The sequence below is a fragment of the Tetrao urogallus genome, assembly GCF_951394365.1.
Source record: "Tetrao urogallus genome assembly, chromosome: 2".
NCBI lineage: Eukaryota > Metazoa > Chordata > Aves > Galliformes > Phasianidae > Tetrao > Tetrao urogallus.
Window position 1 is genome coordinate 84,110,303 of NC_136814.1, and position 14,046 is coordinate 84,124,348.

At 38.2% G+C, this 14,046-nt stretch overlaps 1 protein-coding gene across 1 annotated transcript in view; it reads left to right on the forward strand.

Annotated features, from left to right (window-relative positions):
- The window catches only part of EYS (eyes shut homolog), a gene marked incomplete at both ends in the record, with an annotated part of 656,806 nt that overhangs the window by 370,312 nt on the left and 272,448 nt on the right, over positions 1-14,046 (forward strand). The window lies entirely within an intron of this gene.

Consider the following 14,046-nt stretch of genomic DNA (forward strand, 5'->3'; position numbering starts at 1 on the left):
GAAATATGTTGTTTTGTTAAAATTACAGAGGAACTGGGTAGATGTGCTTTGTAAGTTAAAGCTGATTATGGTTTCCTCATAATTGTGGAAGAGTCAACATCATTCCGTGAATGTGAGAAGAGCAACTGCAAACACAAGCCAAAAGCTGGAAAGGACCTCTACATGATAAATTAATTCTCCTGCTGTTGCAGGTTGCCAGATGGTATTACCACTTTGCATAAGCTTCCACCTGAGTTCTGATCACACATAATCCTGTCTTGTCTTTTTCACAATTTCAGAAATGCCATCTATAATCTTCTTTAGAGTGAAGCTCTTAACACTTACCTTCCCCTCAGCTTGCATTAGTGACTTTGCTGATTCTACCTCTCGCTCCTGTTTTCTCATCTCTGCTCTCTATCCTTTGCTATGTAGGATTCTTTTCTATCGTTTTCTCACTTTTGTTCACTAATCTGAATTATAATATCTTCTGAGTTTCTTATGTGGCATGCATAAATGTATGTGGTTATATTATCTCTACCTGAATCTTTTTTGCTTCGTTGATGTCTTTGGATCTATTCTAAATGTAACCAGTGTTTCCAGATTTTCTTATTGTCCTCAGATCTTCTTTTCTATTGGAAAATTTTCCCATATAAATGCATTTCTCTGTAACATGACCAAATGCTATGTTTCACAAAGTTTCTTCAGAAGCAAAATCTCTTGATCTTGCCATTTTAATTGTCTGTATCATCTTGATAATGAACACCTTCACCTATTTGACATTTTTTTCCTTCAGAAATAAGGGTGTATGGGTGACTGCTCTTTGTTTTACAGCTCTCACTGCTTGTTAGCCAGTATTTCTTAAGCCACTTATCTCATTCAGACAAGTCCCTGCAGTTAGGTTTTCAGTTAGTTTTCTGTTTACATTATGATCAAAAGTGGGAAGCTTTCCCTCAGTACTTGTTTACAAACCCTCTATCCCAACCACATATATATATATATATTTTTTTTCAGATTCCAACATGCACTTAAACCAGGAACACAACAGTCAAGCATAATGCAAACAAGTACATTGACTCTGAAGCAACATGAGTTTGTTTTCTTACCGGAGACAAATTTGATACATATAGTTATTCTCAAAGATGTCCTGTGTCTGAACATTTTAATCTTCATGATTCATACAAAATCTTTGCTACACAACATTTCTGGGAAGGCTTTTTTGGCACTAGAAGTACTTCTACACAGGGGAAATTATTCTACAGTGGTTAATCTGTAACTCCAACTGTGAACTTAAATTTTTTAGCTAAGAAATTACATTAAATGAATATTTTGAAATAAGTTACTCCAACAGCACTATGATTTTACGTCTTCTGCTACCCCTGAGCTGCAAGTTCCTATGTTAAAAAGCTATCAAATAAAAATTTTGTACTATGGTACAAGTGACTAGTTTTCATACAAATGAGAAGAGAAGATCTGGCACTCCTTTGGCTATCTATTTTACGAATCATGTATTATATATTTTGGTTTTCCCTAATAGATTATATGTCATAAACGATATCTACCAAATTTATTGATCCTGTTTTTAGACCTAGTTTATTTGGGTGACCTTCAAAACATTCACTGAGTTTTATGTGGTGTGGCATTTTCTGTAGTGTTATTAACAATTTTTTCCCTACTTAAATTTTTAAATATTCATGGCAGCATTTGTTTTGTTAGTACTTGTTACATTAGCAGGATCTAGACCTTTGCATCTTAGAAAATGAAACAGAGCGTGTGATGTTGTATTCATCCATCTTATACCTCCATTATTGTACATCACTGAGTAAATTAATACTGTGAATGATTAAGGACTTTTAACAATCACCAAGTGATTTTTGTTAATATGCATGCGTACAGATCTTTAGATGCGTACAGATCTTTAGAACTGCTAAGTTAAGTGGGGATAAAATCCATGCATACTAGGCAGCCTGCAGGTTTCTGTTACTTAACGTAGGTTAATGAGGGAATGAGGAATAAGGCTCCCCACATTTTTAGTTAAGTGCTTTAATATTTCTTTTGTAAGACAGCCTCTCCTTAGCACTGCAGTGTGGTTTGGGGAAAATAAAACAGGCTATACAACAGACTAAACTCACCTGTATATGTAAGATATAGAGATAGTCACACTTCCAGCAGGTGGGGCAAATTATTTTGGAGCACCCTGTTATTAGGATCAATAGCTTCAGCCTTGTTTGTAAAAGACAGCTTGGTAGGGAACTGTTGCGAATACTGTCCATCTCTAAACTTGTTCACAGCTTTTTTTTTTTGCTTCGTTAGAAAAAAATAATAATAATTAAAAATCCATCCTTTCTCCCAGTGGATTTGACCAGATAAAATAATAAAACCAAGTCTGGTTTTATTCTGGATTTCACTACGTTCTTCTGTTGTTTTTTTTTTCAGTCAGAAAATCATGTTGCTTAAGTGATTGATCTGCTATTGTATGGGAGTGAATTATTGCTTACCTCACTATAGAATGAAAATGTTGTGCTTTTGGCATGCAGTTCTTAGGGCACTATGCAAGATTTTGATTATTGTTCTATTCTGATCTATATTTATTCTGAATAATGAGAGATTTACCTTCTGGATTAGTTTACAATACTATGAAGCTTTTCCAAGCCATTTTATGTATACTTCTTGCTGTAACCAGCAAGAAAATTTATTTTGAAATTTATAAAGTAGTAGCTAAAATGTTAAAACTAGTTCAGTTCCATTTGTTCAAAGTTCAATTGTAAGAGACTGAAAATAGCAATAGGTTTATGAGTAGGAAAAACAAGTCCAGATAGCTTAGGGATTGCTGTACTGCTCTCCCAGCGGTGGCTGCAGTGCCTTCTGGCTGCGGGGCTGTCAGCACACAAGCAGCAGAGCAGGGCTTGGTGGTGTCTGTGCACCAGCTGCCAGTACTTTGTAGAAGGGGGAGCAGGAGGGAAAGATTTTACCACTGCTTGTGAAGTTCTGCTGAAAGCAAGCCCTGTTATCCTCAAGGTAGGATCAGCTGCTGACTCCTGCTATAATACTTGATCCTCTCTCTGTCCCTCATGGTACATCTAAAAGGAAAGAAACAACACAGGCTTTAGCTGAAATAGAACCGTATGCAGCTGAGTTATTCCTGATTTTATACCTTCACTGAAAGGATCTCTTCTACACACCCTCAGATCGCAGTGAAACTTAATACCTCTCTCCATTATTTGTATCTTGTAGAGCTAGCCAGTGTGTTGGAAAATCTCCTGTGGGAAAACACTGGCAGATAGCAGTCACAAAGATCTTGGTTCCTCTCGCTAAGCTAATAATTAATAGATCTGAAAATGCAGTGTACTTTACATCAAAACCCACATTGAAACATTAAAAAAAATCCGAATTTAGGAACTATTTATTAATGAATAATAAAAATAAAGTTAAATTCCTCTATTAATTACATTCCAAGTGTCTCCTGTAATTTAAATGGACTGCTATTAGAAGGTCTTGTTCCCCCTTTCACTCAGTTCAGAGAGTGGTGAGGATTCAGAACTTTCTCAATTCTTGGTTGGTGATGTATGTATCGACATGTATAAATAAATGACTTTTAAATGTACAGCAATCAACTAATTTATTCACTTTTAAAATTAAGAAAACAGACAATATCTGTCACTGTCCAGTATATATAAAGTATATATAGAATTATATAATATAGAGAAATAAATTATATAGAGAGAGAGAAATATATAACATGAAGTATATGTAGAATTTATGGCTTTTGCTGTGTTGGAACTATTCTCTTCTAGAAAAGAAACTGTGTTTATTTGTAGACAGAAAAACATTTCTTCCAAAAATAAACAAGAGTTATCAGACTAGGCAACTAAAGCAGAAATACTTGAAACTTTCAAGATTTTCATGCTTATTGCCACCTGTAGACATTTTAAGTATTTTATTATTAGAACTCAGTAGAGTCAATGCCTCTTGTTATTGTGCTCTCATTCTTCTAAACCTTTAATTTAGATAAGCTGCATTACATATATCTTGCTCTGATTCTTTTTTTTTTAAATGTCAGATTTTTTTCCATTGTATCATACACTTGCATTTTCAGGTTGAATTATTGATGGAATTTATTTATCAGTAATGGTAGGAGTAGAATTAAATACAACACTCTTAACATTAAATGCGTAAAGAGAACCATGAGGATTTCCAAGTGTCAGTTGACACATCTTGTATAGCAAACTTTAGTAGTTTGCTTTTAGAGAACACATTTCTGTCAGTCTAATTTCAACATCAGTGAAGTATGCCAAAAGATGCTTTGGCACAAGAGCCTAGCAATAATTTTCTGAACCTTGGGAAAGATATTATAGTGGGCCTTGAAAGATGTTTGAGTGCAAAAGAGGAAGAGGATTTTTGACATCTGAAAGTAAGAAGGTAAACTGACAATTTAAGCATTGCTCACAGGCAAGTAACTGAAGGAGAAAACTTGCAAGAGCATAGAGTTCAAGTTCTGTCACTATAAGGGAAGGTTTGGGGGAATAACAGAAATTTTAAATTAACTTTGGATTTGATGAACCTGTTGGGGCCCTTCCAATTAGGGTTATTCTAATGTTTTTGTTTTTTGATGTTCTAACTGATAATAAATATTGAATTTTAAGGTATTGAAAGATGCGTATGTATTGTATAAATTGCAAATAACTATTTCCAGAACTATGGTGTAGTTATAATTGTTCCAGTATTGCAGTTAATATTCATAAATTACCTGTGCTAAGTGATTCTGGAAAAAAGTGTAGTCTGAAGTGCTGAGACTGGGCACCTGTAAATGGCCAGTAGTTTGGCTTTCAGAATGCAGGCATCCATGAAAATTGAGATTGAAATCAACAGAAATTGAGAGCTTAATGTTAGGTGTTTAAACTTGAGTATTTTTTTGTGAATATCGTTTTAAAAGTGTTCCAAATTCACGAATTTCCTGAATTCATCAATAAAGGCACAGGAGCTAAAGCTCTCCAAATTGTTATAGTTCTGAGAAGGGAAAAAAAAAAGGTACATCTGATTTCCATTTACTTTGAAATAGACTCATCTAAGTTACACTTTTGAAACTGTTAATGTATTTGAGAGAGATGTATTATGTAGGAAATTTCTTTTTCTAACTGTATTTTATAACTCTTGAACAGAATTGGGAGTGAGGACTGAAAATAAAAGCAAATGCAGCCAATTATTTCTTTATGGAGTTAGCAGGAAAAGTAAATGCAGATCTCACTGCAAACAGCCAGTAAGGGTATGGGTTTTCATGTGAATCACAGTCTGGCTGAAAACTGAAGGAGTTATTCAACAAATTGATCAGTGGGTCTGGCTGATGAATGCCTATGAAAAGAGAAATTATACAGTAATTGCAGGAAAAAGGAATGAATTTCATGGCTTTTATGGTCTGAATTTCCATACATTTCAGGCAACTAACTTGTGTGTGTATTTGTGTACGTTTAGGCTTCAAGGACAAATGCTGTAAGACAGGAGCTCTAAAACAGACATGTTTCCCTTTCAGAAGAATTTTGCAGACTACTCATATCTGTTGTTCTGTGTAAGCATGACAAAAGAACAGTAAGGAGGGTTTATTCATAACTTGTTTTTCTTTGCTTGAAAGCTACTTATAGGCTGCACTAGCAACAGTTCTGGATGTTAACCACATTTTATTGTTGTCTAGCACGCCACATTAGAGAACATTTCAACTTTGAGAGAAAAACATAACTATAATTCTCTGCTAGTCACGCAGTACAGGCTTCTCTGACAGGGTAAAGCAGGCTCACTGTAACTGAGAGTATGTTATGTGGAACCAAAGGTGAGGCATGTCACAGTGAAAGTAGCATTGCATCTATAAATAAAAATACTGGTTGAAAATCATTGCTCTGTTCTGTCTTTAAGGTATTTCAGCTGAAAAGACTGAAGACAACATATGGAAAAATATGAGACTTACTTGAAAATGAACTAAAACCTTTAAAATACTGTTTGCAAATATAAAATAAGGGAAGAGAAGGTGGGTGAGTGATAGGAAAGATAGGAAAAGAGCAAGAATTATGTCAAGTGGGGATAGTCATCTCTAGGATCCAGTGATGTCCTGTTATATGCTGTTCCAATGGTCCAAGGCTGATGCAGGAGCAATGGCGCAAGGTTAAGTGGTGGCAGAATGGGCCAGCCTTAGGCAGGAAGCAGGTTAGCAGTAGGCAACTGACAGCGGGTCCAGGAGAGACAAGCAAGTTTCAGATAGCTGGCCCAGGCAAATCAGGCAGCAGGCAAGTGTCACAAGCCCAGGCACTCAGCCTGTCTTCGTACCAGTGGTGATCAGCTCCCTGATCATCTTTTGTGGCCCTCCTCTGGACCCACTCCAGCAGCACCACATCTTTGCTGTATTGGGGGCCCTGGACCTCCCAGAGTAATCTCTTACACCATGTTTTTATATTCTGTTAGAACTCACAGGAGTAGTGAAGCTTGAATTCTTTATGGCTCTGACAGTAAGCATGTTTCTGCTGTGGTAAGTTACCTGTTTCACTTAAAAATCATTGTCTCTTATCCTCTTGCCTTTCATGTCTGTGAAGGTATAGTGGCTGAAATTCCCATCAAATCACGTAATTAAAACTGTGCATACCAACTGCAGTATGAAGAAGGTAGTAGCTAGAAAGAATGAATTCTCAATATCAAACGTGATCTAGGTGCAAACAGAACTGTAGATTGAATGAAGCAAGTGCAAATAGCTGTTTAATGTTTGAAATTATTTAGAAGTATTAAGTGAAAAGCTTGCATACGCTGTAGCTTTGATAAAATATTTAACTGTAATTGAGAATAGTCAGAGTTGTTTGAAAATCTTCTCCAGGGTGTGGAATCATAGAATGACTAATCATAAAATCATAGAATGCAGAGGTACTTTTAAAGATCATCTAGTTCCAGCCCCCCTGCCACAGACATAGGCACTGTTTTGATAATGACATGTAATATTAAAATTACTTTGGTGAAGACATACATTTCAATTAGGAAAGGAAGTCCCACTAAGCAGCTCTACCTCTTAGAGAGTTTTCTTATAAATATCTCCCCCTTCCTTTTTTTAATGTTCAACTTCAAGATAAATTAATACTAATAAAATTTATTTTTTGTTCATGTTCCATGGTCCTCAGAAAGTGAAGAAGTAAACCTAGGCACCAAGTTTCATTGTGAAATGTTATGGCTGAGTTTTCCTTGTGCTGTTGTAGTTAGAGGACTGAAGATATCTTTATAAATTAAAAATGAAAAAATTATGAGGTCACTGCAGAATTATTACTAGCACTAGTCTCTCCAAGAATACATTCACTAAAATATTTCTTGAACTAAAACATTCTGCAGGTGCTTTTGTAAATTAAAAGAATGTTGTGAATGACTACTTATAGAGACTGAAATGGATGGAAGTGCTAGCTGAATATAATGTTTTATCTGACTTAGCATCTGCAATTCTTCGTACTGCTTTTTTCTTCATGTGAAGTGTCAGGGGTTGAGGTGCTTGTCTGTCCTATCCCAGTATATTTTGTTGGATTAAATTCTCTTTACAGTGTGTTGTCAATCTTTTTGTTATCAGTAGTTTAATGATCTGCAAACCAGTTTATAGTATCCTGCAAATCAATTTATTTTGGCACAGTTTACAGGATATTGATTCTTGGTAGTCCCAGGAAATTCTGCCTCATGTATAACAGTTTCTTACAGTGCTGGTATACCTGCAGTGTTTTAGCAGGAAAAATGACTTTAAAGGACTTATCCTTCTCATCATAGCAAGCAGTGAGGTTCAGGCCTTGATGATTTGGCCTTGGTAAGCCCATGCTGTCTGTTCCCAGTTGTATTCTTGTCTTTCATGACTTAGGAAATTGCCTCTAAGAGTGTTTGCTCTGTAGCCTTGCCAGAGACAGTGTTAAGGCTGACTGCCTTTTTCCAGACACAAAGGGTCTCTGCTGACTGTCATGACCTCTCAGAGATAGAAGAGACCCATCTTGCAGTGACATCATCTGCTTCCTTCCACACCTATGGATAGGTGCCATCTCATTCCACAGACTTGTATATGTCCAAGTGGTTTGACTCTACAAACTGAGCTCGGAGGGATCTGAAAGGTGGGAAAACAAGGCTCAACACTGAATAGTAAGGCAAAATGAGTATTTCAATTTTCTGTTTCTCACTAGGTCATGCTGACCAGTGGGCCCATTAATATTTGTTTCGCTACAGTTATAGCAAACAGAAACCTTTCTTGTTGTCCTTTGCATATTTTGGTAGTTTCAATTCCAGTGTTGCTCTTCCAGACTCTACATATTTCTGATCCTATGTTCCTTCCAAGCAGCCTGTCTCTGCTTCCACCACTGCACTTTTCCTTTCCTGAGCGCTGAAAATGCTGTCTTTTAAGATTAGTTAGTTCTATTGAGCCCTTTTACCCTCAAGAGAATTTTTTAATGGGGTTCTGCCAAGAAGATCCCTGATGGGGTTAAAATCTGTATCTCCAAGTCCAGAGTTGCTGTTTATCTTGCTTTGTTTAGAATCTTAAACTCCACAGTCTCCTAGTCATTGCAGCTAAGGCTGCCCTTGACCTTTACATTATCCAGCAGTCTTCCCTTGGTGATGTGTTGCACAACATCTCTCACAGCATCTCTCCTAGCTGATTAATTAGTCACCTGCATCAAGAGATTGTCTAGAAATCTCCTGGATTTCATCCAGCCAATTACCTTTACAGCAGATACTGAGTTGGTTAAAATCACTTATGAGTATCGGGGCCTGTTAGTCAGCTGTCTAAAGGTTTCATCTGCTGAAAGCTAACAGGATATCCCAAAGGTGCTGTTCTTTGCATTCTGTTTGCACAAGCATTGGCTATGGGGCAGCTGTTGGGAGTTTGGTTTTAGAATCATAGAATCATCAAGGTTGGAAAAGACCTAAAAGATCATCCAGTCCAACCGTTCACCTATTCCCAATAGCTCCCACTAAACCATGTCCCTCAACACAACATCCAGCCTTTCCTTGAACACCCCCAGGCTTGGTGACTCCACCACCTCCCGGGGCAGTCCATTCCAGTGCCTGACCACCCTTTCTGAAAAGAAATACTTCCTAATGTCCAGCCTGAATCTCCCCTGCCGTAGCTTGAAACCATTCCCTCTGGTCCTATCACAAAAGACACGAGAGAAGAGGCCGACCCCCAGCTCACTACAACCTCCCTTCAGGAAGTTATAGAGAGCAATGAGGTCTCCCCTGAGCCTCCTCTTCTCCAGGCTGAACATTCCCAGCTCCTTCAGCCTCTCCTCATATGGCCTGTGTTCCAGACCCCTCACCAGCTTTGTTGCCCTCCTTTGAACACATTCCAGGGCCTCAATATCTTTCTTGCAGCGAGGGGCCCAAAACTGGACACAGTACTCGAGGTGCGGCCTCACTAGTGCTGAATATAGGGGAACAATCACCTCTCTGCTCCTGCTTGCAACACTGTTTCTGATGCAAGCCAGGATGCCATTGGCCTTCTTGGCCACCTGGGCACACTGTCGGCTCATGTTCAGCTGAGCATCAATCAATACCCCCAGGTCCATTTCCTCTACGCAGTCCTCCAGCCACACCACCCCAAGCCTGTAGCGTCGCCTGGGGTTGTTGCAGCCGAAGTGCAGGACCCGGCATTTGGCCTTGTTGAAACTCATCCCATTGGCTTCAGCCCAGCTCTCCAGCCTGTCCAGATCCCTCTGTAGGGCCTCGCTACCCCCAGGCAGATCCACACTTCCAGCCAATTTGGTGTCATCTGCGAATTTACTGAGGGTGCACTCGATGCCCTCATCGAGGTCATCTATAAAGATATTGAAGAGGACAGGCCCCAGCACCGACCCCTGGGGAACACCACTCACGACCGGTCGCCAGCTGGATTTGACTCCATTCACCACCACTCTCTGTGCCCGGCCCTCCAGCCAGCTCCTCACCCAGCCAAGAGTGTACCCATCCAAGCCTCGGGCTGCCAGCTTCTGCAGGAGAATGCTGTGGGAGACAGTGTCAAAGGCTTTGCTGAAGTCTAGGTAGACCACATCAACAGCCTTTCCCTCATCCACCAGATGGGTCACTAGATCGTAGAAGGAGTTCAGGTTGGTCAAACAGGACCTGCCCTTCATGAACCCATACTGGCTAGGCCTGATCCCCCGGTCACCCCGCACATGCCGCATGATCTCCCTCAAGACAATCTGCTCCATAACCTTCCCTGGCACCGAGGTCAGGCTAACAGGCCTGTAGTTCCCCAGATCCTCCTTACAACCTTTCTTGAAAATGGGAGTCACATTGGCAAGCCTCCAGTCTTCTGGGACCTCACCAGTCAACAAGGAGCGCTGACAGATGATGGAAAGCGGCTCGGCTATCACTTCCGCCATTTCCTTCAGCACTCTCGGGTGGATCTCATCTGGCCTCATCGACTTGTGACAGTCCAGTTGGAGCAGTAGGTCTCTGACTGTTTCTTCCAGAATCACAGGGGGGTTAGTGTGCTCCCCAGCCGAGATTACCAGGTCAGAGAGAGGAGTATCCTGAGGATAACTGGTCTGACTTTTAAAGACAGACGTAAAGAAGGCATTCAGAACCTCTGCCTTTTCCTTATCCTCAGTGGTCACATTCCCAGCCTCATCCAGCAAAGAGTGGATATTCTCCTTTGTCCTCCTCTTACTGTTAATGTATTTATAAAAGAGTTTCTTATTCCTTTTCACCCCAGCGGCTAGGTTAAATTCAAGCTGGGCTTTTGCCTTTCTGATTTCACCTCTACACACTGGGGCAACGTGATTCTATATCTAGTCCAGTGAAGCAATCCGTGCAAGCGTTTTCACTTTTCTAAAAAATTGTCACCTCTCATTTCCTTGTTTTCAATGAACATACCTTTCTCATGGCAGTGGTTATACACTGTTCTAAGAGATCTTTTCATTCTTTATCAAAAATAGATAAAATTTCCAAATAGAAAATTGTTAATATTTTTCACGAGAGAGTCTCTCCAATAGGCAATGATGCCTTCTCTTTGCTTGTTGTAAGGTATTTCTGATTAAAAGAACAGTGAATTATGTAGAAGATGAGTCCATAAAAAAGGGAAGAAGCAATAGCTTGACAGGGAGTTTAATGTGAAACATTACAAAACAGTAGTAGAAAGAAGAAAAACATTTATTGGAATCTTCTGTATAACTGAATCCTTGCAAATTGCAGAGAATGCATTAGACAGAGGAATATCCAAAGACAGAAGTTCCATAATCCATTTGGACAGGCTAATGAGCATATCAAAATTTTTGATCATCTTTTACTGCCTTTAAAAAAAGAAAAAAATTTACACTTGTCTAGCTTGGGTTTTAAATTTGAAGCTCTTGGTTTTGAAGCTTAGGCAGCCAAAGCTCAGTGGAACTGAGGAAATCCAGTTGATACTGGCAAGAATTAATGAAGGTTGCCAGTCAACAAGGCTGCAGAACTGTCTGTGTAGATGCTTACGGCATGGTTAGGTCTCAAACCTTTTAACATTCTGAAATTAATAAGAATTCAAGTGGAGAACTGTATGTACGCAGGGGAACAAGCTACAGCTGAAAGGATTTTGTCAGCCAAAGGGTTTTCCTGTTTTTTAGGAAAAAGCAAGTATTAGACATTCAGAGTGAAAGATAAAATACAGTTTCAATTTCTTTCCTTTTTTTTTTTTTTTTTTCTTTGCTAGGATTGGGTGATGAGCCCTCCTCTGCTTTAGGACAAATAGCAATCTGGAAAGACAATTCTGGAGGTCAAATGGATAAGCTGCTTTTATAAGTGTGGCAGAAGGATTATAAGCAAAGCTTCTGTTCTATGAAAGGAAATTATGCATTGTTAAAAATAATGTAAAAATCCTTATAGGTAAAACCCCAGGGGTAGATTTAGTTAATAGCTATTATGTGAGGCTATGGAGCCATTTGTGATTCAAGTAGCACGTTTGGTTGGTCTCACAAAAACTGGAGTCTGCAAAACAAATTACATGCTTTCTTTCATTAACTCTTTCAATTTCATGGACACAAAGCACTGTTTCAATAATTTAACTACTGAACTGTTTCCTTTAAAAAGCTTCCTTTGTTGCAGCATGCAGCATAAACATATTTCCAATCAGAAGGTAAACTGTCACTAGGTCCATTGAATAATGTAATGTATTACTTTGCAACGCAGCATTACTTGGGATCTTAGGAAGATAAATAAGCGTGAACCTCAGGGAGAATGAAGTATAATTTTTTTCTGCAGTATCTGTATGCTTACTGTAATTATCGTAGAAAGCTGAACGTAGAAACCACTAGCTTTGGTTTATTTGATTTTTCTTGAAATTTAGAAATTTAGAGATCCTGTTCTGGGCACAGTTACCACTTACAATATAAATTTAGGAAGCATTAGTAAATGCCTTTGCTCTCCCCCTGCCTTTTTTTCTTTGCACGGTATAGAGACTTTAATTTCCTTTCTAGTGATCAGATGCCTTGCATCTGCACAGCATCGGAGAAAATACAACACTTTGACCTATTTGCACAAATTTTCTTAATTATGCGCTGAACATATCTCTTAAGTGGAGTCAAGCAGGTTTGATATCAGTGTCTCAGGGATGTGTAGGTAGCTGCATGGTGCTGTAGGAGGAGCAAAACCACGCACAGGGGCAGGTTAGGGCAAATGGAATGAGGGAATGATTTAGAAATTGAGAAGGCAAACAAAACGGGTGGGGATTGGTAATCCTCTAAAGCTGTGTCTGCTCTTTTTATAGAGTGATAATCCTGTCTGTAAAATGGAGGAAATTGATCAATTTTGAGTCTCCTGAACTTTACAGATAAAGGCTGGTATTTCAAAACAGAAATGTAAAATCTATATGCATCTAAAATTATGAGCACATCTTTTTTTATATCACTGATTATCAACTGGTATTGTTTGAAGTTTTCTGTTTCTTTTACAGTGTGGAATATATAGTGTACATATATCAGTGTTTTTTTGCTATTTGTTCTTCACCTCTTGGAATTTTTGAAGAGCTTTGTTGAATGTTTGACTACAGTGACTCTGAACACAAATTTATAAATGGCTTTCTGAAAAGGCATGAAAAGATAAAATTCAGCATAACTTCAAAGGAGGGCTATATTTGCATAGTGTGTAATTCATTGGTGCTCACAATTTAAACATATTGTTTGCTGTTGAAATCAGTGTCCAAAAAATTAAAATTCAGTCTATTTTAGAAAACATAAATGGGATTTGTAGTCTTCAGAGATACTCATATTCACTGTTCACAATTCAGAGAGATATTAGCCAGGCAAAATAACAAAATTTACTTACTGCATGCAGTGTGTTTTATCTAGTTCATATTGTTTTTACTGACTTTTTTTATTTTTTTATTTTTGGCAGGATGGGTAAGTTGTTATTTCTTTAAATTTATAACAGTCTTACAAAGTTGTTTAAGCAAGTAATTCTGTGTGATTCTGGAAGTGAGACTTATTCTTACTTGTAAAAAATTCAAAATATCATAGTTTGATTACAACAAAACTAAATTTCTTTTGTGTCACGTGTGGAAGAGAACATGTTTTTAATTAAGAGAAGATGGATGTACTGATTCAGGAGTCAGTGTAAATACTGGGAGGTACAAAGCTAATCTCATAAGCGTGTGAATTTGTTCATGAATATATGTGCACGTTGAATACTGTTCTTGTAGAAACACAAAATGTGAAAGGGAAGGAAAATGAAAAGGAAAAGAGGAAGAAAATAGAAGACATTATGGAATGAAGAGAAAGGGAGGGAGGAAGGGAAAGAAAGATGACTCCTTGCTTCTTTCACCGAAAACTATGTGAATTCCTAACTTTGAGAAAACTACTTTTGTCTTAAGCAAGAGCCAAAGATTTGCTTGAGAACATGTTTCTTTGCTGCAAGTATTTTCCAAGTGCCATCAGCTTCAGAGCCTTTCCTTTCAGGCATTGATCCTAGTTGGCTGGTTTATCATAAACCTTTGTGTTCAGTTTTTACATATTGTTAGCGTTAGTCTTCGAAGGAATAAAACTAATATCATTTTTTTTATTCTTATGTGTTGGTTTGGTAGATGTAAGAGAGTATCCTTTATTTTTGCTACTG